We start from the raw sequence: 27,612 nt of genomic DNA, 5'->3' as shown, positions 1-27,612 counted from the left end.
AATCCAGAACAGGATTTATATAGAGGTCTTTCAATCCCACAGGATGTATATAGAGGTCTTTCAATCCCACAGGATGTATATAGAGGTCTTTCAATCCCACAGGATGTATATAGAGGTCTTTCAATCCCATAGGATGTATATAGAGGTCTTTCAATCCAGAACAGGATGTATATAGAGGTCTTTCAATCCAGAACAGGATTTATATAGAGGTCTTTCAATCCCACAGGATGTATACAGAGGTCTTTCAATCCCACAGGATGTATATAGAGGTCTTTCAATCCAGAACAGGACATATATAGAGGTCTTTCAATCCCACAGGATGTATATAGAGGTCTTTCAATCCAGAACAGGATTTATAGAGGTCTTTCAATCCAGAACAGGATTTATATAGAGGTCTTTCAATCCAGAACAGGACATATATAGAGGTCTTTCAATCCAGAACAGGATTTATAGAGGTCTTTCAATCCAGAACAGGACATATATAGAGGTCTTTCAATCCCACAGGATTTATATAGAGGTCTTTCAATCCAGAACAGGATTTATAGAGGTCTTTCAATCCAGAACAGGATTTATATAGAGGTCTTTCAATCCAGAACAGGACTTTATATATTTCAATCCAGAACAGGATTTATAGAGGTCTTTCAATCCAGAACAGGACATGAATAGATATATAGAGGTCTTTCAATCCAGAACAGGACATTTATAGGATTTATAGAGGTCTTTCAATCCCAGGATTTATATAGGTCTTTCAATTTATATAGAGGTCTTTCAATCCAACAGGATTTATATAGAGGTCTTTCAATCCAGAACAGGATTTATATAGAGGTCTTTCAATCCAGAACAGGATTTATATAGAGGTCTTTCAATCCAGAACAGGATTTATAGAGGTCTTTCAATCCAGAACAGGATGTATATAGAGGTCTTTCAATCCAGAACAGGACATATATAGAGGTCTTTCAATCCAGAACAGGATGTATATAGAGGTCTTTCAATCCAGAACAGGACAGGTCTTTCAATCCAGAACAGGACATATATAGAGGTCTTTCAATCCAGAACAGGACATATATAGAGGTCTTTCAATCCAGAACAGGACATATATAGAGGTCTTTCAATCCAGAACAGGATGTATATAGAGGTCTTTCAATCCCACATGGAAAATGTAATGTGGACATCACATCAGGGTCAGACTAACATGTATGCTTTTGAAGTAAAACTATCCCTAGGGACTGACCGTAGGGATGTAGTATGAACATATAGGACAATAAAAGGGACCTGTGGTTCTTACCGGGGTGAGGAACTTGTAGGTGAGGTGTGCATTCTCTGCCATCACATCAGCAGCCAGATCAAAATACTGAGACAGAGAGAGAGAATGAGTAGAGTAGATATACAGTAGTAGAGTACAGTATAACAGTAGAGTACAGTATAACAATAGAGTACAGTATAACAGTAGATGAGGTGTGCATTCTCTGCCATCACATCAGCAGCCAGATCAAAATACTGAGACAGAGAGAGAGAATATAGTAGATATACAGTAGTAGAGTACAGTAGAGTACAGTATAACAGTAGAGTACAGTATAACAGTATAATATATTAGACTACAGTATAATATAGTAGAGTACAGTATAATAGTATAATATATTAGACTACAGTATAATATAATATAGTAGAGTACAGTATAATAGTATAATATATTAGACTACAGTATAATATAGTAGAGTACAGTATAATAGTATAATAGAGTAGAGTACAGTATAATAGTATAATATAGTAGAGTACAGTAGAGTATAGTATAATATAGTAGAGTACAGTATAATAGTAATATATTAGACTACAGTATAATATAGTAGAGTAGTATAATAGTATATAATAGAGTAGTATAATAGTATAATATAGTTAGTACATAATAGTATAATATAGTAGAGTACAGTATAATAGTATAATAGAGTAGAGATAGTATAATAGTATAATATAGTAGAGTACAGTATAATAGTAGAGATAATAGAGTAGAGTATAGTATAATAGTATAATATAGTATAATAGTATAATAGTATAATATAGTATAAGTATAGTAGTAATATTACAGTATAGTATAATATAGTACAGTATAATAGTATAATAGAGTAGAGTACAGTAGAGTATAGTATAATATAGTAGAATACCCTACCTCATATTTGCAGTATAGTATAATATAGTACAGTATAATAGTATAATAGAGTAGAGTACAGTAGAGTATAGTATAATATAGTAGAATACCCTACCTCATATTTGCAGTATAGTATAATATAGTACAGTATAATAGTATAATAGAGTAGAGTACAGTAGAGTATAGTATAATATAGTAGAATACCCTACCTCATATTTGCAGTATAGTAGCAGCAGGTTTCCGAAGGTGACCGGGGGGAAGGGGATCTGCTGCAGGAGGAAGGCCAGTTTCTCAAAACCCTCCGATGGCTTCTTATCCATGTTCATCAGGGCCTGGTTGTGGAGCGTCACTGGGTCCAGCTCCTACAAGACAACAGACATGTGGAAATAACTATTTGTTCTTTAACTAACTAGCCTAGTTAAATACAGGATCAAATAAAAAATAATAAATGATATTTCATTGTCCATTGGTTAGAAGGAGAATGTCTCCACACACACGTCACAACAGCTTTCTGTCTGACAGAGTGCTCCTGGTCCCCTGATCCCCAATCAGTGTGTGAGTGTTGATATAGATGGTCACTAGAGGGCAGCACCCACTGAGCCACAGATAGAGATGTACCTTACAGCACCACTGTCTCCAACCTACATGAGTGGTAAGGGCTGACATATGTACACACACAAGTACACACACAGTACCTCCTCTGATCTGGGAGGCATGTCAGTCAAGGCCTCCTGAGCTGCATCGCCTGGAGACAGACAGACAGAGAGACAGAGTTGAGCTTACTTACAAGCCCTTATGCAGTTTAAGTAAAAATAGATAAGTTTAAAAAATTATAATAAAAGTAACAAGAAATTAAAGAGCAGCAGTAAAATAACAATAGCGAGGCTATATAATGTGCGGGGGCACCGGTTAGTCGAGGTAATTGAGGTGATATGTACATGTAGGTAGAGTTAAAGTGACTACGCATAGATTATAAACAGAGAGTACCAGCCTGGTATACTATGAGAACGGACAGTTTTTCAGCTGGTAATTTCTGACAGCCTGGTCACAGTACACCCCCTGGACAGAATGCTAGTCCATCACAGTACACCCCCTGGACAGAATGCTAGTCCATCACAGTACACCCCTGGATCACAGTACACCCCTGGACAGAATGCTAGTCTATCACAGTACACCCCCTGGACAGAATGCTAGTCCATCACAGTACACCCTGGACAGAATGCTAGTCTATCACAGTACACCCCCTGGACAGAATGCTAGTCCATCACAGTACACCCCCTGGACAGAATGCTAGTCCATCACAGTACACCCCTGGATCACAGTACACCCCCTGGACAGAATGCTAGTCTATCACAGTACACCCCCTGGACAGAATGCTAGTCTATCACATTACACCCCTGGACAGAATGCTAGTCTATCACAGTACACCCCCTGGAGAGAGTACAAGTCTATCACAGTACACCCCCTGGACAGAATGCTAGTCTATCACAGTACACCCCCTGGACAGAATACTAGTCTATCACAGTACACCCCCTGAATAGAATACTAGTCTATCACAGTACACCCCCTGGACAGAATGCTAGTCTATCACAGTACACCCCCTGGACAGAATGATAGTCTATCACAGTACACCCCCTGGACAGAATGCTAGTCTATCACAGTACACCCCCTGGACAGAATGCTAGTCTATCACAGTACACCCCCTGGACAGAATGCTAGTCTATCACAGTAGACCCCCTGGACAGAATATTAGTCTATCACAGTACACCCCCTGGACAGAATGCTAGTCTATCACATTACACCCCCTGGAGAGAATGCTAGTCTATCACAGTACACCCCCTGGAGAGAATGCTAGTCTATCACAGAGCTTTAGACATCTCCTTAATGCTGAGAGTCAAGGGCGGACACTCTAACCACAAGGCTGCTGAATGTACTCACAGTTTTTGAGCTGGTATTCTATAGCAGCCTTGAGGTTGAAGCCTTCTATGAGGGCGGTCTCATGTAGGATCAGGGTGTTCCCAACACTCCTCACGTCAATGCCCTCTGTCGTCATGCCAACGCTCAGCTCTGGACGACGAGAACACACACACAGCACAGAGAGACACAGGATGGTCAGGGGAAAACATGGATGAGAAGGAGGGTCACTAAGGGAAAACCCCAACAGAGTGATCAGGTATCTAGCTAAACAGGTGTGCCGACCTGGATGTTCCCTGATCCCTCTCTCGATGATCTCTCCGATGAACTTGAGGGCCTGACCATACTGTTTCATACTGTAGTAGCACAGACCTATGTTGTAGGACAGTTCTGAGACAGGAGGGAGGAGAGAGAGGCAGGGAGAAGAGGAGGGAATTAGGGGGGAGGGACAGGGACATAGGGAGGGGGGAGAGGAGAGAGAGGGAGGGAGAAGGAGAGAATTACGGGGAGAGGAGAGAGGGGGATGGAGAGGAGGAGAGAATTAGGGGAGAGGAGAGAGAGGGAGGGAGAGGAGGAGAGAATTAGGGGGAGAGGAGAGAGAGTGAGGGAGAGGAGGAGAGAATTAGGGGGAGAGGAGAGAGAGGGAGGGAGAGGAGGAGAGAATTAGGGGGGGAGGAAGAGAGAGAGGGAGGGAGAGGAGGAGAGAATGGGGGGGGAGGAAGAGAGAGAGGGAGGGAGAGGAGGAGAGAATTAGGGGAGGAAGAGAGAGGTTCAGCAAATGCAAGAGACTTTTAGGACAGGCAAAAGGTTAGACGTTTTCCTTGGTGTGTGTGTGAGTGTGAGTGTGTGCGTGCGTGCAGTTACCTGGTTGGTAGCCCAGCACCTGCATGGCAGACATGAACTTCTTGCAAGCCTCCTCGTACTCCCCCTCCTTGTAGAGTAGACAGCCCATGTCCACGTCATAGTCTGGGTCGTCCTGGGGAAGCTGCTCTACCAGTGTCTGACAGGGAGAGGGTTCATAAAGGCCTTATAAGAGGTCATAAAGGGTTATAGGGAGTCATAAGGGCATATTAGTTGAGGAAATTTGTTATAAGAGGTCACAAGGGTATCTAAATGGATCAAAACACTAACTAAGCAGTTATAAGAGGTTATATTAAGTTCTCCTCAGGTTATATTAGGGTTCTCCTGACCTCAGGACATACAGGTTATATTAGGTTCTCCTGACCTAACTACCTACCAGGTTATATTAGGTTCTCCTGACCTCATGACATACAGTAACTACCAGGTTATATTAGGTTCTCCTGACCTCATGACATACAGTAACTACCAGGTTATATTAGGTTCTCCTGACCTCATGACATACAGTAACTACCAGGTTATATTAGGTTCTCCTGACCTCATGACATACAGTAACTACCAGGTTATATTAGGTTCTCCTGACCTCATGACATACAGTAACTACCAGGTTATATTAGGTTCTCCTGACCTCATGACATACAGTAACTACCAGGTTATATTAGGTTCTCCTGACCTCAGGACATACAGTAACTACCAGGTTATATTAGGTTCTCCTGACCTCATGACATACAGTAACTACCAGGTTATATTAGGTTCTCCTGACCTCATGACATACAGTAACTACCAGGTTATATTAGGTTCTCCTGACCTCATGACATACAGTAACTACCAGGTTATATTAGGTTCTCCTGACCTCATGACATACAGTAACTACCAGGTTATATTAGGTTCTCCTGACCTCATGACATACAGTAACTACCAGGTTATATTAGGTTCTCCTGACCTCATGACATACAGTAACTACCAGGTTATATTAGGTTCTCCTGACCTCATGACATACAGTAACTACCAGGTACATGTTTCTGGTCTTTAGTTCTGGTTCTAGTTCTAGTTAAGTTCTGGTTCTAGTTCTGGTTAAGGTATGGTTCTAGTTCTGGGTCTAGTTCTGGTTAAGTTATGTTCTAGTTCTGGTTAAGTTCTGGTTCTAGTTCCGTTCTAGTTCTGGTTCTAGTTACGGTTTAGTTCTGATTTAATGATAGTACTAGTTCTGGTTCTAGTTCTGGTTCTGATTTAGTTCTGGTTCTAGTTCTGGCACGAGTCATGACTCTATTGATGTTCTAGTCATGGCTCTAGTCATAGTTCTAGTCATGGTTCTATTGACGTTCTAGTCATGGTTCTAGTTCTGGTTCTAGTCATGGTTCTAGTTCTGGTTCTAGACATGGTTCTATTGATGTTCTAGTCATGGTTCTAGTTCAGGTTCTAGTCATGGCTCTAGTCATAGGTCTAATTCAGGTTCTAGTCATGCTTCTGGTTCAGGTTCTAATCATGGTTCTATTGATGTTCTAGTCATGGTTCTAGTCAAGGTTCTAGTTCTAGTCATGGTTCTAGTTCAGGTTCAAGTCATGGTTCTAGTTCTGGTTCTAGTCATGGTTCAATTGATGTTCTAGTCATGGTTCTAGTTCTCGTTCAGGTTCTAGTCATGGTTCTAGTTCTAGTCATGGTTCTAGTTCAGGTTCTAGTCATGGTTCTGGTTCTAGTCATGGTTCTAGTTCTGGTTCTAGTTATGGCCAAGTCCAGTATATGTCCAATACTAGTCTCTACTAACCTTCGCTCCAGAGTACTCCTCTTCTCCGTATTTGATGGATGCCTGCAGTTTGATCATCTGTGGGAGAGAAGGACAGAACATGGGTCAGAAGAGAGAAATAACTAAGAGAATATGGTTGAAGAACATAATTATATCTCAGTGTGGTAAGATGACTCTACCTGGTAGTAACCATTATAACTCTACCGGGTAGTAAACATTATAACTCTACCTGGTAGTAAACATTATAACTCTACCTGGTAGTAAACATTATAACTCTACCTGGTAGTAAACATTATAACTCTACCTGGTAGTAAACATTATAACTCTACCTGGTAGTAAACATTATAACTCTACCTGGTAGTAAACATTATAACTCTACCTGGTAGTAAACATTATAACTCTACCTGGTAGTAAACATTATAACTCTACCTGGTAGTAAACATTATAACTCTATCGGGTATTAAACATTATAACTCTACCTGGTAGGTCTGGTAGTAAACATTATAACTCTACCTGGTAGTAAACATTATAACTCTACCTGGAAGTAAACATTATAACTCTACCTGGTAGGTCTGGTAGTAAACATTATAACTCTACCTGGTAGTAAACAATATAACTCTACCTGGTAGTAAACATTATAACTCTACCTGGTAGTAAACATTATAACTCTACCTGGTAGTAAACATTATAACTCTACCTGGTAGTAAACATTATAACTCTACCTGGTAGTAAACATTATATCTCTACCTGGTAGTAAACATTATAACTCTACCTGGTAGTAAACATTATAACTCTACCTGGTAGTAAACATTATAACTCTACCTGGTAGTAAACATTATAAATCTACCTGGTAGTAAACATTATAACTCTACCTAGTAGTAAACATTATAACTCTACCTGGTAGTAAACATTATAACTCTACCTGGTAGGTCTGGTAGTAAACATTATAACTCTACCTGGTGGGTCTGGTAGTAAACATTATAACTCTACCTGGTAGTAAACATTATAACTCTACCTGGTAGTAAACATTATAACTCTACCTGGTAGTAAACATTATAACTCTACCTGGTAGTAAACATTATAACTCTACCTGGTAGGTCTGGTAGTAAACATTATAACTCTACCTGGTAGTAAACATTATAACTCTACCTGGTAGTAAACATTATTACTCTACCTGGTAGTAAACATTATAACTCTACCTGGTAGTAAACATTATAACTCTACCTGGTAGTAAACATTATAACTCTACCTGGTAGTAAACATTATAACTCTACCTGGTAGTAAACATTATAACTCTTAGGTCTGGTAGTAAACATTATAACTCTACCTGGTATAAACATTATAACTCTACCTGGTAGTAAACATTATAACTCTACCTGGTAGTAAACATTATAACTCTACCTGGTAGTAACCATTATAACTCTACCTGGTAGTAAACATTATAACTCTACCTGGTAGTAAACATTATAACTCTACCTGGTAGGTCTGGTAGTAAACATTATAACTCTACCTGGTAGTAAACATTATAACTCTACCTGGTAGTAAACATTATAACTCTACCTGGTAGTAAACATGATAACTCTGCCTAGTAGGTCTGGTAGTAAACATTATAACTCTACCTGGTAGTAAACATTATAACTCTACCTGGTAGTAAACATTATGACTCTACCTGGTAGTAACCATTATAACTCTACCTCAGTAAGTAACTCTACCTGGTGGGTCTGGTAGTAAACATTATAACTCTACCTGGTAGTAAACTATAACTCTACCTGGTAGTAAACATTATAACTCTACCATAAACATTATAACTCTACCTGGTAGTAAACATTATAACTCTACCTGGTAGGTCTGTAGTAAACATTATAACTCTACCTGGTAGTAAACATTATAACTCTACCTGGTAGTAAACATTATAACTCTACCTGGTAGTACCTGGTAGTAAACATTATAACTCTACCCTGGTAGTAAACATTATAACTCTACCTGGTAGTAAACATTATAACTCTACCTGGTGGGTCAGGTAAACATTATAACTCTACCTGGTAGTCATTATAACTCTATAGGTCTAAATTATAACTCTACCTGGTAGTAAACATTATAACTCTACCTGGTAAACATTATAACTCTACCTGGTAGTAAACATTATAACTCTAATAGTAAACATTATAACTCTACCTGGTAGTAAACATTATAACTCTACCTGGTAGTGTATTATAACTCTACCTGGTAGTAACCATTATAACTCTACCTGGTAGTAAACATTATAACTCTACCTGGTAGTAAACATTATAACTCTACCTGGTAGTAAACATTATAACTCTACCTGGTAGTAAACATTATAACTCTACCTGTAGTAAACATTATAACTCTACTGGTAGTAAACATTATAACTCTAAATGTAGTAAACATTATAACTCTACCTGGTAGTAAACATTATAACTCTACCTGGTAGTAAACATTATAACTCTACCTGGTAGTAAACATTATAACTCTACCTGGTAGTAAACATAATAACTCTACCTGGTAGTAAACATTATAACTCTACCTGGTAGTAAACATTATAACTCTACCTGGTAGTAAACATTATAACTCTACCTGGTAGTAAACATTATAACTCTACCTGGTAGTAAACATTATAACTCTACCTGGTAGTAAACATTATAACTCTACCTGGTAGTAAACATTATAACTCTACCTGGTAGTAAACATGATAACTCTGCCTAGTAGGTCTGGTAGTAAACATTATAACTCTACCTGGTAGTAAACATTATAACTCTACCTGGTAGTAAACATTATGACTCTACCTGGTAGTAAACATTATGACTCTACCTGGTAGTAACCATTATAACTCTACCTGGTAGTAAACATTATAACTCTACCTGGTGGGTCTGGTAGTAAACATTATAACTCTACCTGGTAGTAAACAGTATAACTCTACCTGGTAGTAAACATTATAACTCTACCTGGTAGTAAACATTATAACTCTACCTGGTAGTAAACATTATAACTCTACCTGGTAGTAAACATTATAACTCTACCTGGTATAACTCTACCTGGTAGTAAACATTATAACTCTACCTGGTAGTAAACTATAACTCTACCTGGTGGGTCTGGTAGTAAACATTATAACTCTACCTGGTAGTAAACATTATAACTCTACCTGGTAGTAAACATTATAACTCTACCTGGTAGTAAACATTATAACTCTACCTACTGGTAGTAAACATTATAACTCTACCTGGTAGTAAACATTATAACTCTACCTGGTAGTAAACATTATAACTCTACCTGGTAGTAAACATTATAACTCTACCTGGTAGTAAACATTATAACTCTACCTGGTAGTAAACATTATAACTCTACCTGGTAGTAAACATTATAACTCTACCTGGTAGTAAACATTATAACTCTCTGGTAGTAAACATTATAACTCTACCTGGTAGTAAACATTATAACTCTACCTGGTAGTAAACATTATAACTCTACCTGGTAGTAAACATTATAACTCTACCTGGTAGTAAACATTATAACTCTACCTGGTAGTAAACATTATAACTCTACCTGGTAGTAAACATTATAACTCTACCTGGTAGTAAACATTATAACTCTACCTGGTTAAACATTATAACTCTACCTGGTAGTAAACATTATAACTCTACCTGGTAGTAAACATTATAACTCTACCTGGTAGTAAACATTATAACTCTACCTGGTAGTAAACATTATAACTCTACCTGGTAGTAAACATTATAACTCTACCTGGTAGTAAACATTATAACTCTACCTGGTAGTAAACATTATAACTCTACCTGGTAGTAAACATTATAACTCTACCTGGTAGTAAACATTATACTCTGACCAGTAGGTCTGGTAGTAAACATTATAACTCTACCTGGTAGTAAACATTATAACTCTACCTGGTAAACATTAGTAAACATATAACTCTACCTGGTAGTAAACATTATAACTCTACCTGGTAGTAAACATTATAACTCTACCCTGGTAGTAAACATTATAACTCTACCTGGTAGTAAACATTATAACTCTACCTGGTAGTAAACATTATAACTCTACCTGGTAGTAACATTATAACTCTACCTGGTAGTAAACATTATCTACCTGGTAGTAAACATATAACTCTACCTGGTAGGTCTGGTAGTAAACATTATAACTCTACCTGGTGGGTCTGGTAGTAAACATTATAACTCTACCTGGTAGTAAACAGTATAACTCTACCTGGTAGTAAACATTATAACTCTACCTGGTAGTAAACATTATAACTCTACCTGGTAGTAAACATTATAACTCTACCTGGTAACATTATAACTCTACCTGTAGTAGACATTATAAACCTGGTAGTAAACATTATAACTCTACCTGGTAGGTCAAACATTATAACTCTACCTGGTAGTAAACATTATAACTCTACCTGGTAGTAAACATTATAACTCTACCTGGTAGTAAACATTATAACTCTACCTGGTAGTAAACATTATAACTCTACCTGGTAGTAAACATTATAACTCTACCTGGTAGTAAACATTATAATACCTGGTAGTAAACATGATAACTCTACCTGGTAGGTCTGGTAGTAAACATTATAACTCTACCTGGTAGTAAACATTATAACTCTACCTGGTAGGTCTGGTAGTAAACATTATAACTCTACCTGGTAGTAAACATTATAACTCTACCTGGTAGTAACCATTATAACTCTACCTGGTAGTAAACATTATAACTCTACCTGGTAGTAAACATTATAACTCTACCTGGTAGTAAACATTATAACTCTACCTGGTAGTAAACATTATAACTCTACCTGGTAGTAAACATTATAACTCTACCTGGTAGTAAACATTATAACTCTACCTGGTAGTAAACATTATAACTCTACCTGGTAGTAAACATTATAACTCTACCTGGTAGTAAACATTATAACTCTACCTGGTAGTAAACATTATAACTCTACCTGGTGGGTCTGGTAGTAAACATTATAACTCTACCTGGTGGGTCTGGTAGTAAACATTATAACTCTACCTGGTAGTAAACATTATAACTCTACCTGGTAGTAAACATTATAACTCTACCTGGTAGTAAACATTATAACTCTACCTGGTAGTAAACATTATAACTCTTATAACTCTACCTGGTAGTAAACATTATAACTCTACCTGGTAGTAAACATTATAACTCTACCTGGTAGTAAACATTATAACTCTACCTGGTAGTAAACATTATAACTCTACCTGGTAGTAAACACTCTACCTAACTCTACCTGGTAGTAAACATTATAACTCTACCTGTAGTAAACATTATAACTCTACCTGGTAAACATTATAACTCTACCTGGTAGTAAACATTATAACTCTACCTGGTGGGTCTGGTAGTAAACATTATAACTCTACCTGGTAGTAAACATTATAACTCTACCTGGTAGTAAACATTATAATAGATAGTAGCAAAACAGTATAACTCTACCTGGTAGTAAACATTATAACTCTACCCTGGTAGTAAACATTATAACTCTACCTGGTAGGGTCTGGTAGTAAACATTATAACTCTACCTGGTAGTAAACATTATAACTCTACCTGGTAGTAAACATTATAACTCTACCTGGTAGTAAACATTATAACTCTACCTGGTAGTAAACATTATAACTCTACCTGGTAGTAAACATTATAACTCTACCTGGTAGTAAACATTATAAACCTCTACCTGGTAGTAAACATTATAACTCTACCCTGGTAGTAAACATTATAACTCTACCTGGTAGTAAACATTATCTGGTAGTAAACATTATAACTACCTGGTAGTAAACATTATAACTCTACCTGGTAGTAAACATTATAACTCTACCTGGTAGTAAACATTATAACTCTACCTGGTAGTAAACATTATAACTCTACCTGGTAGTAACCATTATAACTCTACCTGGTAGTGTCTGCAGTAGTAAACATTATAATTTTGGGCCTGGTATAACTATAACTCTACCTGGTAGTAAACATAATAACTCTACCTGGTAGTAAACATTATAACTCTACCTGGTAGTAAACATTATAACTCTTATAACTCTACCTGGTAGTAAACATTATAACTCTACCTGGTAGTAAACATTATAACTCTACCTGGTAGTAAACATTATAACTCTACCTGGTAGTAAACATTATAACTCTACCTGGTAGTAAACATAATAACTCTACCTGGTAGTAAACATTATAACTCTACCTGGTAGTAAACATTATAACTCTACCTGGTAGTAAACATTATAACTCTACCTGGTAGTAAACATTATAACTCTACCTGGTAGTAAACATTATAACTCTACCTGGTAGTAAACATTATAACTCTACCTGGTAGTAAACATTATAACTCTACCTGGTAGTAAACATTATAACTCTACCTGGTAGTAAACATTATAACTCTACCTGGTAGTAAACATTATAACTCTACCTGGTAGTAAACATTATAACTCTACCTGGTAGTAAACATTATAACTCTACCTGGTAGTAAACATTATAACTCTACCTGGTAGTAAACATTATAACTCTACCTGGTAGTAAACATTATAACTCTACCTGGTAGTAAACATTATAACTCTACCTGGTAGTAAACATTATAACTCTACCTGGTAGGTCTGGTAGTAAACATTATAACTCTACCTGGTAGTAAACATTATAACTCTACCTGGTAGTAAACATTATAACTCTACCTGGTAGTAAACATTATAACTCTACCTGGTAGTAAACATTATAACTCTACCTGGTGGGTCTGGTAGTAAACATTATAACTCTACCTGGTAGTAAACATTATAACTCTACCTGGTAGTAAACATTATAACTCTACCTGGTAGGTCTGGTAGTAAACATTATAACTCTACCTGGTAGTAAACATTATAACTCTACCTGGTAGTAAACATTATAACTCTACCTGGTAGTAAACATTATAACTCTACCTGGTAGTAAACATTATAACTCTACCTGGTAGTAAACATTATAACTCTACCTGGTAGTAAACATTATAACTCTACCTGGTAGTAAACATTATAACTCTACCTGGTAGTAAACATTATAACTCTACCTGGTAGTAAACATTATAACTCTACCTGGTAGTAAACATTATAACTCTACCTGGTAGTAAACATTATAACTCTACCTGGTAGTAAACATTATAACTCTACCTGGTAGTAAACATTATAACTCTACCTGGTAGTAAACATTATAACTCTACTGCAGGTCTGGTAGTAGCATATAACTCTACCTGGTAGTAAACATTATAACTCTACCTGGGTAAACATTATAACTCTACCTGGTAGTAAACACCTTAGTAAACATTATTACCTGGTAGTAAACATTATAACTCTACCTGGTAGTAAACATTATAACTCTACCTGGTAGTAAACATTATAACTCTACCTGGTAGTAAACATTATAACTCTACCTGGTAGTAAACATTATAACTCTACCTGGTAGTAAACATTATAACTCTACCTGGTGGGTCTGGTAGTAAACATTATAACTCTACCTGGTAGTAAACATTATAACTCTACCTGGTAGGTCTGGTAGTAAACATTATAACTCTACCTGGTAGTAAACATTATAACTCTACCTGGTAGTAAACATTATAACTCTACCTGGTAGTAAACATTATAACTCTACCTGGTAGTAAACATTATAACTCTACCTGGTAGTAAACATTATAACTCTACCTGGTAGTAAACATTATAACTCTACCTGGTAGGTCTGGTAGTAAACATTATAACTCTACCTGGTAGTAAACATTATAACTCTACCTGGTAGTAAACATTATAACTCTACCTGGTAGTAAACATTATAACTCTACCTGGTAGTAAACATTATAACTCTACCTGGTAGTAAACATTATAACTCTACCTGGTAGTAAACATTATAACTCTACCTGGTGGGTCTGGTAGTAAACATTATAACTCTACCTGGTAGTAAACTATAACTCTACCTGGTAGTAAACATTATAACTCTACCTGGTAGTAAACATTATAACTCTACCTGGTAGTAAACATTATAACTCACCCTGGTAGTAAAACATTATAACTCTACCTGGTAGTAAACATTATAACTCTACCTGGTAGTAAACATTATAACTCTACCTGGTAGTAAACATTATAACTCTACCTGGTAGTAAACATTATAACTCTACCTGGTAGTAAACATTATAACTCTACCTGGTAGTAAACATTATAACTCTAGTAGTAAACATTATAACTCTACCTGGTAGTAAACATTATAACTCTACCTGGTAGTAAACATTATAACTCTACCTGGTAGTAAACATTATAACTCTACCTGGTAGTAAACATTATAACTCTCTGGAGTAAACATTATAACTCTAACCATTATAACTCTACCTGGTAGTAAACATTATAACTCTACCTGGTAGTAAACATTATAACTCTACCTGGTAGTAAACATTATAACTCTACCTGGTAGTAAACATTATAACTCTACCTGGTAGTAAACATTATAACTCTACCTGGTAGTATAACATTGTAACTCTACCTGGTAGTAAACATTCATAACTCTTTGGTAGTAAACATTATAACTCTACCTGGTAGGTCTGGTAGTAAACATTATAACTCTACCTGGTAGTAAACATTATAACTCTACCTGGTAGTAAACATTATAACTCTACCTGGTAGTAAACATTATAACTCTACCTGGTGGGTCTGGTACAAACATTATAACTCTACCTGTGGTAGCAAACATTATAACTCTACCTGGTAGTAAACATTATAACTCTACCTGGTAGTAAACATTATAACTCTACCTGGTAGTAAACATTATAACTCTACCTGGTAGTAAACATTATAACTCTACCTGGTAGTAACCATTATAACTCTACCTGGTAGTAAACATTATAACTCTTACCATTATAACTCTACCTGGTAGTAAACATTATAACTCTACCTTAGTAAACATTATAACTCTACCATAGTAAACATTATAACTCTACCTGGTAGTAAACATTATAACTCTACCTGGTAGTAAATGTTATAACTCTACCTGGTAGTAAACATTATAACTCTACCTGGTAGTAAACATTATAACTCTACCTGGTAGTATAACATTATAACTCTACCTGGTAGTAAACATTATAACTCTACCTGGTAGTAAACATTATAACTCTACCTGGTAGTAAACATTATAACTCTACCTACCTGGTAGTAAACATTATAACTCTTGGTAGTTTATGTCTGGTAGTAAACATTATGTACCTGTAGTCAGTAAAAATACTCAAAAACCTGGTAGTTATCTACCTGGTAGTAAACATTATAACTCTACCAGTGGGTCTGGTAGTAAACATTATAACTCTACCTGGTAGTAAACATAATAACTCTACCTGGTAGTAAACATTTAACTCTACCTGGTAGTAAACATTATAACTCTACCTGGTAGTAAACATTATAACTCTACCTGGTAGTAAACATTATAACTCTACCTGGTAGTAAACATTATAACTCTACCTAGTAGTAAACATTATAACTCTACCTGGTAGGTCTGGTAGTAAACATTATAACTCTACCTGGTGCATTATAACTTACCTGGTAGACCTGGTAGTAACATTATAACTCTAACATTATAACTCTACTGTGTGGGTCTGGTAGTAAACATTATAACTCTACCTGGTAGTAAACATTATAACTCTACCTGGTAGTAAACATTATAACTCTACCTGGTCTGCATTATAACTCTACCTGGTAGTAAACATTATAACTCTACCTGGTAGTAAACATTATAACTCTTTGCATTTATAATCACTGGTAGTAAAATAATAACTCTACCTGGTAGTTGCCATTATAACTCTACCTGGTAGTAAACATTATAACTAAACATTATAACTCTACCTGGTAGTAAACATTATAACTCTACCTGCAGGTCTGGTATAAACATTATAACTCTACCTGGAGGATTGGTAGTAAACATAATAACTCTACCTGGTAGTAAAACATTATAACTCTACCTGGTAGTAAACATTATAACTCTACCTGGTAGTAAACATTATAACTCTAGTAAACATTATAACTCTACCTGGTAAATCATTATAACTCTACCTAGTAGGTCTGGTAGTAAACATTATAACTCTACCTGGTAGGTCTGGTAGTAAACATTATAACTCTACCTGGTAGTGACCTGGTAGTAAACATTATAACTCTACCTGGTAGTAAACATTATAACTCTACCTGGTATTAAACATTATAACTCTACCTGGTAGTAAACATTATAACTCTACCTGGTAGTAAACATTATAACTCTCCTGGCTACCTGGTAGTAAACATTATAACTCTAATGCCAACTCTACCCTGGTAGTAAACATTATTTGGCTAGTAAACATTATAACTCTACCAGTCTGGTAGTAAACATTATAACTCTACCGGACTCTACCTGGTGTAAACATTATAACTCTACCTGGTAGTAAACATTATAACTCTACCTGGTAGTAAACATTATAACTCTACCTGGTGGGTCTGGTAGTAAACATTATAACTCTACCTGGTAGTAAACATTATAACTCTACCTGGTAGTAAACATTATAACTCTACCTGGTAGTAAACATTATAACTCTACTGGTAGTAAACATTATAACTCTACCTGGTAGTAAACATTATAACTCTACCTGGTAGTAAACATTATAACTCTACCTGGTAGTAAACATTATAACTCTACCTGGTAGTAAACTCTACCTGGTAGTAAACATTAAACATTATAACTCTACCTGGTAGTAAACATTATAACTCTACCTGGTAGTAAACATTATAACTCTACCTGGTAGTAAACATATAACTCTGCCTACCTGGTAGTAAACATTATAACTCTACCTGGTAGTAAACATTATAACTCTACCTGGTAGTAAACATTATAACTCTACCTGGTAGAAGTAAACATTATAACTCTACCTGGTAGTAAACATTATAACTCTACCTGGTAGTAAACATTATAACTCTGGTAGTAAACATTATAACTCTACCTGGTAGTAAACATTATAACCTGGTAGTAAACATTATAACTCTACCTGGTAGTAAACATTATAACTCTACCTGGTAGTAAACATTATAACTCTACCTGGTAGTAAACATTATAACTCTACCTGGTGGGTCTGGTAGTAAACATTATAACTCTGCCTGGTAGTAAACATTATAAGGTACCTGGTAGTAAACATTATAACTCTACCTGGTAGTAAACATTATAACTCTACTGGTGGGTCTGGTAGTAAACATTATAACTCTACCTGGTGTAAACATTATAACTCTAGTAAACATTATAACTCTACCTGGTAGTAAACATTATAACTCTACCTGGTAGTAAACATTATAACTCTACCTGGTAGTAAACATTATAACTCTACCTGGTAGTAAACATTATAACTCTACCTGGTAGTAAACATTATAACTCTACCTGGTGTAAACATTATAACTATACCTGGGTCTGGTAGTAAACATTATAACTCTACCTGGTAGTAAACAACTACCTGGTAGTATAACTCTACCTGGTAGTAAACATTATAACTCTACCTGGTAGTAAACATTATAACTCTACCTGGTAGTAAACATTATAACTCTACCTGGTAGTAAACATTATAACTCTACCTGGTAGGGTCTGGTAGTAAACATTATAACTCTACCTGGTAGTAAACATTATAACTCTACCTGGTAGTAAACATTATAACTCTACCTGGTAGTAAACATTATAACTCTACCTGGTAGTAAACATTATAACTCTACCTGGTAGTAAACATTATAACTCTACCTGGTAGTAAACATTATAACTCTACCTGGTAGTATAACTCTACCTGGTAGTAAACATTATAACTCTACCTGGTAGTAAACATTATAACTCTACCTGGTAGTAAACATTATAACTCTACCTGGTAGTAAACATTATAACTGGTAGTCTACCTGGTGTAAACTAATGACTGGGCCTGGTAGTAAACATTATAACTCTACCTGGTAGTAAACATTATAACTCTGCCTGGTAGTAAACATTATAACTCTACCTGTAGTAGTAAACCATTATAACTCTACCCTGGTAGTAAACATTATAACTCTACCTGGTAGTAAACATTATAACTCTACCTGGTGGGTCTGGTAGTAAACATTATAACTCTACCTGGTAGTAAACATTATAACTCTACCTGGTAGTAAACATTATAACTCTACCTGGTAGTAAACATTATAACTCTACCTGGTAGTAAACATTATAACTCTACCTGGTAGTAAACATTATAACTCTACCTGGTAGTAGTAAACATTATAACTCTACCTGGTAGTAAACATTATAACTCTACCTGGTAGTAAACATTATAACTCTACCTGGTAGGTCTGGTAGTAAACATTATAACTCTACCTGGTAGTAAACATTATAAACTCTGGTAGTAAACATTATAACTCTACCTGGTAGTAAACATTATAACTCTACCTGGTAGTAAACATTATAACTCTACCTGGTAGGTACCTGGTAGTAAACATTATAACTCTACCTGGTAGTAAACATTATAACTCTGCCTAGTAGTAAACATTATAACTCTACCTGGTAGTAAACATTATAACTCTACCTGGTAGTAAACATACCTGGTAGTAAACATTATAACTCTACCTGGTAGTACCTGGTAGTAAACATTATAACTCTACCTGGTAGTAAACATTATAACTCTACCTGGTAGTAAACATTATAACTCTACCTGGTGGGTCTGGTAGTAAACATTATAACTCTACCTGGTAGGTAAACTGGTAGTAAACATTATAACTCTACCTGGTAGTAACCATTATAACTCTACCTGGTAGTAAACATTATAACTCTACCTGGTAGTAAACATTATAACTCTACCTGGTAGTAAACATTATAACTCTACCTGGTAGTAAAACTACCTGGTAGTAAACATTATAACTCTACCTGGTAGTAAACATTATAACTCTACCTGGTAGTAAACATTATAACTCTACCTGGTAGTAAACATTATAACTCTACCTGGTAAGTAAACATTATGGTAGTAAACATTATAACTCTACCTGGTAGTAAACATTATAACTCTCTAGTAAACATTATAACTCTACCTGGTAGTAAACATTATAACACCTGGTAGTAAACATTATAACTCTACCTGGTAGTAAACATTAAACTCTACCTGGTAGTAACCATTATAACTCTACCTGGTAGTAAACATTATAATTATAACTCTACCTGGTAGTAAACATTATAACTCTACCTGGTAGTAAACATTATAACTCTACCTGGTAGTAAACATTATAACTCTACCTGGTAGTAAACATTATAACTCTACCTGGTAGTAACCATTATAACTCTACCTGTTAGTAAACATTATAACTCTACCTGGTAGTAAACATTATAACTCTGCCTGGTAGTAAACATTATAACTCTACCTGGTGGGTAAACAGGAGTAAACATTATAACTCTAGACAAACATTATAACTCTACCTGGTAGTAACCATTATAACTCTACCTGTTAGTAAACATTATAACTCTACCTGGAAGTAAACATTATAACTCTGCCTGGTAGAACAAAACAGTCCAAAACTGAGAGGTTCTGTGTCCTGTTGTGGCAGGATCCGGCTCAAATGAAGCACTGATTCTACTTCCTACCTTGGTATTATAACTTCATGTATGAAGTGTACCTTGGTGTGGCTGGTAGGGTTGTCCAATAGAAAGGTAGCCTTCATGGCCTCGGGGTAGGCACAGGCCCCGTACAGAGACTGGGCGTAATACAGCCTGTACTCCTCCACCTCGGGGTGTAGCTGGGTCAGCTGCTCATAGCACTCTGCTGCGTTGGTGAAGTCCTGCATGTGGTAGTAGCAGTAGCCTAGCAGAGACAGGGCTGCCCGTGACTGGGAGGAGGAGGAGAAGGTAGAGGAGGAGGAGAATGAGAAGATTACGGGATCCATTCAATCCATATCGCCCAAGTTCAGCACTATATGGCGATTGACATTTAAAGGTAATGTTCCCGCATTCCATGAGACTGCAGTCACGGTAAACGCTGCATATATTGTCTATAGGTAATCGAAAATGACCTTTAAAATTTCAAGAATGCTATAGCGATGAACTTTGCCGATACGGATTGAATCGAGCCCTAGATGTATTGTCCAATGAAATAGTCTGAGGGACAGTCTGTTTGTGCTATCATGACAAGCTATCATGACAAGTCACTCATTAGCAAGCTAAACATTGGCTTGCCGGTGACAGCAATGGAGTTGGCAATAGCACAAACTGATCTGGGAGCAGGCTATAGAAGGAGACGAGCAGACCTGGGACCAGGCTATAGAAGGAGACGACAGACCTGGGACCAGGCTATAGAAGACAACAGACCTGGGACCAGGCTATAGAAGGAGACAGACCTGGGACCAGGCTATAGAAGGAGACAACAGATCTGGGAGCACACACACACACACACACACACACACACTCACTACCTTCATCTGTTTCTGCAGTTCATTGCTGAGGATGTGGATAGCCTCTCCATACCGCCCATCTTTGATCTATAGGAGAACAGAGTTAGCAGCTCGTTATAAAATAATACATTAGCTATCTAGCTAGCTATGTTGTCACACTTAGTTCGTTAGCTAGCGTTAGGCTATAGCATGAGCCTTGAAATTGAAGGGTCTGTCAGGCTAGCTTAATCAAAGTAAGCTAGCTTGCTATAGCCCCAATTTGTGAAATTCGTATTGTGACGTTAGCTAGCTGGAATTCGCTAATAATCAACATGATAACTTGATAAAATACCACAAGTTAAAATAACCAGTTTCATTATCAGCTAGCTTGCTATCATGGCTAGCGTTAGTATCCATGGTATGTAACGTTAGCTATGCAAGCGACCAACTTCTCACCATTTTGTAGACAGTGGCGGTGTATTCGCCGTCTTTAATTATTGTCAGTGTCATGATTTTGCCGCTAAATCTACAGTTCTCAAAGGTAAGACTATTTTCACGCGAAAAACGATTTCCGATTTACCAATAATCCCAATTAGTGCACCATGTTTAGCCGTTATTTACTTTTCTACACATTCAACGCACAGGAAGTGTTACTTAGCAACCGTACAGGAAACGGAAACCTCCGACGTTGAATAACTTTAAAACAACCAATGAGGAGCGTCTGTTATGAGGTATTACCATAGAGATTGACAGAGACCTTTAGTGGCCAAAAGGCTGTTTTAGTATGGGCAGCACCATTGAAGGCTTCCACCATTCTTCTGCCATTTTAAAGTAGTCAAGTGGGTGGGGATTCCTATGGGTTGTAGCACAGACTATCCATTATATTGACCAGAATTTAAAGTGGCCGATCTAACAATGAAAATAGATGTGTTAAAGGCAGTGGGGGAGGCAAGATCAGGTAGGACCATTCTAGACAATGAGAGGGCAGATTTGTGTGTGAATAACAGGCACAACTTCAATATAATGTGTTTTTTCTTCTCAAAGTTATCTGGATGTCACATGTCCCTCTTATATCAGTACACTAGTAACAACCTAAGCCTTACGGAACTTATATTCCATCAAATAATCCACACATTAAAGATGAGTCCTCTATCTATTTCTTTGTGTAGGACACCTTTCCTGCAAAGAACATTTTCCAATTTTCTAATAAATGGAAAACACCAGTTGATGAGATTTAATGCTGCCCACCCCTTCTGTATGTTGAGAGATATATATTATATATATAATGAAAAGCTCTATAGAAGTTTTAATAAATTATTATTATTATTATTATTATTAGGTTGTGATGGACTGTCATAATCACTGTAGTTAGTATACAAACTAAAAGTGTGCATTCTTCCACTTGGAAGGTGTTGTCTGAACAGGTATAAAGACACGGTTGGTGATTTACTGCCCCCTGGAGGGTGTTGTCTGAACAGGTATAAAGACAAGGTTGGTGATTTACTGCCCCCTGGAGGGTGTTGTCTGAACAGGTATAAAGACAAGGTTGGTGATTTACTGCCCCCTGGAGGGTGTTGTCTGAACAGGTATAAAGACAAGGTTGGTGATATACTGCCCCCTGGAGGGTGTTGTCTGAACAGGTATAAAGACAAGGTTGGTGATTTACTGCCCCCTGGAGGGTGTTGTCTGAACAGGTATAAAGACAAGGTTGGTGATATACTGCCCCTGGGGTGTCTGTTGTCATTCTCTTGTGTGAACAGGTATAAAGACAAGGCCTATCTATACTATTGGTGACTAGTAACAACAGTTCTACATCTATACTATTGACAGGGTGTTGTCTGTAACAACAGGTATAAAGACAAGGTTGGTTCTACATGATTTTGACAGGTCCCCAGTGGTTCTACATCTATACTATTGTCTGAACAGGTACTAAAGACAAGGTTGGTGATCTATACTATTGCAGGTCCCCTGGAGGGTGTTGTCTCATCAGTAACAACAGGTCTAAAGACAAGGTTGTAACACCAGGGATTTACTATTGCAGGTCCCCTAACAACAGGAGGTCACTGTCAGTTCTCATCTATCATTCAGGTCACTACACAGTAGGCAACAGTTCTACATCTATACTATTGACAGGTCACTCACAGTAACAACAGTTCTACATCTATACTATTGACAGGTCACTGTAACAACAGCTACATCTATCTATTGAAGAATGCCAGGCCCATCTAAGGATTGACACCTCACAGGGAAAGCTACTAATTGACAGGTCACTACTGATATTGATACAGGTTCTACAAATCTATTAGACCCAGTAACAACAGGCTTACATCTAACTGGTCAACTGTTCTACATCTATTATGAATGTAACCCACATCTTCCACAATATCAGTTCTAATCTATACTATTGACAGGTATCCAGTAACAACAGGCTTACCTATACTACTGAACAATTCACTCACAGTAACAACAGTTTACATCTATACTGATTGACAGGTCACCACAGAACAATTACAAAGGTCACTCACAGTAACAACAGTTCTACATCTATACTATTGACAGGTCCTCTGATTAACAACAGGCTTACATCTATACTTTGACAGGTCACTCACAGTAACAACAGTCACAGTACATACATCTATACTATTGACAGGTCACTCACAGTAACAACAGTTCTACATCTATACTATTGACAGGTCACTCACAGTAACAACAGTTCTACATCTATACTATTGACAGGTCACTCACAGTAACAACAGGCTTACATCTATACTATTGACAGGGCACTCACAGTAACAACAGCTTACATCTATACTATTGACAGGTCACTCACAGTAACAACAGTTCTACATCTATACTATTGACAGGTCACTCACAGTAACAACAGGCTTACATCTATACTATTGACAGGTCACTCACAGTAACAACAGGCTTACATCTATACTATTGACAGGTCACTCACAGTAACAACAGTTCTACATCTATACTATTGACAGGTCACTCACAGTAACAACAGGCTTACATCTATACTATTGACAGGTCACTCACAGTAACAACAGTTCTACATCTATACTATTGACAGGTCACTCACAGTAACAACAGTTCTACATCTATACTATTGACAGGTCACTCACAGTAACAACAGGCCTACATCTATACTATTGACAGGTCACTCACAGTAACAACAGACTTACATCTATACTATTGACAGGTCACTCACAGTAACAACAGTTCTACATCTATACTATTGACAGGTCACTCACAGTAACAACAGCCTACATCTATACTATTGACACACAGTAACAACAGTTCTTACATCTATACTATTGACAGGTCACTCACAGTAACAACAGTTCTACATCTATACTATTGACAGGTCACTCACAGTAACAACAGTTCTACATCTATACTATTGACAGGTCACTCACCAGTAGGTCAACAGTACTACATCTATACTATTGACAGGTCACTCACAGTAACAACAGTTCTACATCTATACTATTGACAGGTCACTCACAGTAACAACAGGCTACATCTATACTATTGACAGGTCACTCACAGCTTACATCTATAACAGTTCTACATACATCTATACTATTGACAGGTCACTCACAGTAACAACAGTTCTACATCTATACTATTGACAGGTCACTCACAGTAACAACAGGCCTACATCTATACTATTGACAGGTCACTCACAGTAACAACAGCTTACATCTATACTATTAGGTCACTCACAGTAACAACAGGCCTACATCTATACTATTGACAGGTCACTCACAGTAACAACAGGCTTACATCTATACTATTGACAGGTCACTAACACAGGCCTACATCTAACAACAGTTCTACATCTATACTATTGACAGGTCACTCACAGTAACAACAGTTCTACATCTATACTATTGACAGGTCACTCACAGTAACAACAGGCTTACATCTATACTATTGACAGGTCACTCACAGTAACAACAGGCTTACATCTATACTATTGACAGGTCACTCACAGTAACAACAGGCTTACATCTATACTATTGACAGGTCACTCACAGTAACAACAGTTCTTACATCTATACTATTGACAGGTCACTCACAGTAACAACAGGCTTACATCTATACAACCAACATCCCAAATGGGACAAATTTCATCCGAGAAACAGTGATGTCAGTTAGATCAGTGAGAGTGGTCAGTGTAGATCAGTGAGAGTGGTCAGTGTAGATCAGTGAGAGTGGTCAGTGTAGATCAGTGGTCAGTGTAGATCAGTGAGAGTGGTCAGTGTAGATCAGTGAGAGCGGTCGAGGCACAGATATCCAATAAAATGAGTGTTTAAATCAAATCAAATAGTTCTAAATACAACAGATGTAGACCTTACAGTGAAATGCTGAATACAACAGTCAGTGAAATGCTGAATACAACAGATGTAGACCTTACAGTGAAACTGAATACAACAGATGTAGACCTTACAGTGAAATGCTGAATACAACAGAAATTGAAATGCTGAATACAACAGATGTAGACCACAGTGAAATGCTGAATCAGATGTAGACCTTCAGTGAAATGCTGAATACAACAGATCCCAGTGAAATGCTGAATACAACAGATGTAGACCAAGTGAAATGCTGAATACAACAGATGTAGTTACAGTGAAATGCTGAATACAACAGATGTAGACCTTACAGTGAAATGCTGAATACAACAGATGTAGACCTTACAGTGAAATGCTGAATACAACAGATGTAGACCTGACAGTGAAATGCTGAATACAACAGATGTAGACCTTACAGTGAAATGCTGAATACAACAGATGTAGACCTTACAGTGAAATGCTGAATACAACAGATGTAGACCTTACAGTGAAATGCTGAATACAACAGATGTAGACCTTACAGTGAAATGCTGAATACAACAGATGTAGACCTTACAGTGAAATGCTGAATACAACAGATGTAGACCTTACAGTGAAACAGATGTAGACCTTACAGTGAAATGCTGAATACAACAGATGTAGACCTTACAGTGAAATGCTGAATACAACAGATGTAGACCTTACAGTGAAATGCTGAATACAACAGATGTAGACCTTACAGTGAAAGCTGAAATGACCTTACAGTGAAATGCTGAATACAACAGATGTAGACCTTACAGTGAAATGCTGAATACAACAGATGTAGACCTTACAGTGAAATGCTGAATACAACAGATGTAGACCTTACAGTGAAATGCTGAATACAACAGATGTAGACCTTACAGTGAAATGCTGAATACAACAGATGTAGACCTTACAGTGAAATGCTGAATACAACAGATGTAGACCTTACAGTGAAATGCTGAATACAACAGATGTAGACCTTACAGTGAAATGCTGAATACAACAGATGTAGACCTTACAGTGAAATGCTGAATACAACAGATGTAGACCTTACAGTGAAATGCTGAATACAACAGATGTAGACCTTACAGTGAAATGCTGAATACAACAGATGTAGACCTTACAGTGAAATGCTGAATACAACAGATGTAGACCAGTGAAATGCTGAATACAACAGATGTAGACCTTTACAAATGCTGAATACAACAGATGTAGACCTTACAGTGAAATGCTGAATACAACAACAGATGTAGACCTTACAGTGAAATGCTGAATACAACAGATGTAGACCTTACAGTGAAATGCTGAATACAACAGATGTAGACCTTACAGTGAAATGCTTACTTACAGCCTCTAACCAACAGTGCAAAAAAGGTATTAGGTGAACAATAGATTAGTAAAGAAATAAACAACAGTAAAAAGACAGGCTATATACAGTAGCGAGGCTATAAAGTAGCGAGGCTACAACAGTAGCGAGGCTACAACAGTAGCGAGGCTATAAAGTAGCGAGGCTACAACAGTAGCGAGGCTATAACAGTAGCGAGGCTATAACAGTAGCGAGGCTACATACAGACACCGGTTAGTCAGGCTGATTGAGGTAGTATGTAGATCTGGTTAAAGTGACTATGCATATATGATGAACAGAGAGTAGCAGTAGCGTAAAAGAGGGGTTGGCAGGAATGTGGGATATATGTCATTCAGTGGGTTCATTTCGTGGTGCCTCTGATCAGAAACATGTTTGGGCTAAAACACACTCAGGACAGAACTGAGTGTGAAAGAGAGAGAGATGAACACAGTTGGAACAGAATATCCCACATTCAGAACACAGTGGACCCGAGGGCAGGAATAATCCAAACCACACTCCCCACACGGCACCGCCAAGGAGTCTCTCTCTCTCTGTGTGTGTGTGTGTGTGTATGTTTGTGTGTGTAGAGGGTGTGTGCTCTCTGTTTATATAATGAAGCCCACAGCAGTCAGAGAGCTATCCTGTATGCTGCTGTTGTGGCAGACTCAGTAGGAGTTGAGACTGAGGCCCAGTGAAGAAGCAGTAGGAGTTGAGACGGAGGCCCAGTGAAGAAGCAGTAGGAGTTGAGACGGAGGCCCAGTGAAGAAGCAGTAGGAGTTGAGACGGAGGCCCAGTGAAGAAGCAGTAGGAGTTGAGACGGAGGCCCAGTG

The 27,612-nt window shown here is 37.3% G+C and overlaps 1 pseudogene; it reads right to left on the bottom strand.

Annotated features, from left to right (window-relative positions):
- Nucleotides 1–21,728, bottom strand: part of LOC135564965 (intraflagellar transport protein 70A-like) — a 49,377-nt pseudogene extending 27,649 nt beyond the window's left edge.
- Between the last annotated feature and the right edge of the window lie 5,884 nt (nucleotides 21,729–27,612).

The sequence above is a fragment of the Oncorhynchus nerka genome, linkage group LG26 (assembly GCF_034236695.1).
Source record: "Oncorhynchus nerka isolate Pitt River linkage group LG26, Oner_Uvic_2.0, whole genome shotgun sequence".
Classification (NCBI taxonomy): Eukaryota; Metazoa; Chordata; class Actinopteri; order Salmoniformes; family Salmonidae; genus Oncorhynchus; species Oncorhynchus nerka.
The sequence above is the reverse complement of the archived record's forward strand: the minus strand, read 5'-3'. Positions and strand labels throughout refer to the sequence as shown.